We start from the raw sequence: 541 nt of genomic DNA, 5'->3' as shown, positions 1-541 counted from the left end.
TTTTCCCCTCCGAACGGTCTCCAAATGCTTCCCCACTAACAAAGGGTTAATCACCTCGTCGTTACGAATATATTGACGCTAAAATTATATTTTTCGGAGACGGAGCCAAAATCGGGTCTAAAACGGGATTGTGGGGCCCACAATTGGAATCCAGAAAACGAATCCGTGGAAACGTCCCAAATAACTTACTAAACTAATTCTGCAAAATTTAGCACAAACAGATGCCTAAAACAACGCAAATCAGCCACAACAATTAACACTAGCAGCCCCTTGATCACCCATTTCTGGAAAAACGAGACCCTTCCAACCCAAAAATATTATACCACGACGATCCTTGCGAAAAAATTTACAAGTTAGCCCCAAGAATGACTTAAAACGGACTTACGATGATCAAGATCTCACATTTCAAAATTCAACAACAATTCATTCCGAAAAATCACCCTAGCAGTAGCTAAATTCGATTTCTTACCTCAAACGAAGCCTCCCCTCGCGTTTCCGAGATCACCGCTAGATTCCCCTCGAAATTCTCTTGAAGTTTGCC

The 541-nt window shown here is 41.8% G+C and overlaps 1 long non-coding RNA gene across 1 annotated transcript in view; it reads right to left on the bottom strand.

Annotated features, from left to right (window-relative positions):
* The window catches only part of LOC107060024 (uncharacterized), a 95724-nt gene extending 95189 nt beyond the window's left edge, over positions 1–535 (bottom strand). The window contains exon 1 of the long non-coding RNA XR_001473085.1: positions 470–535. This is a non-coding gene — a long non-coding RNA (uncharacterized lncRNA). The remainder of the gene's footprint in view (positions 1–469) is intronic.
* Between the last annotated feature and the right edge of the window lie 6 nt (positions 536–541).

Source organism: Solanum tuberosum, unplaced genomic scaffold (genome assembly GCF_000226075.1).
Source record: "Solanum tuberosum cultivar DM 1-3 516 R44 unplaced genomic scaffold, SolTub_3.0 scf00051, whole genome shotgun sequence".
NCBI classification, from domain to species: domain Eukaryota; kingdom Viridiplantae; phylum Streptophyta; class Magnoliopsida; order Solanales; family Solanaceae; genus Solanum; species Solanum tuberosum.
The sequence above is the reverse complement of the archived record's forward strand: the minus strand, read 5'-3'. Positions and strand labels throughout refer to the sequence as shown.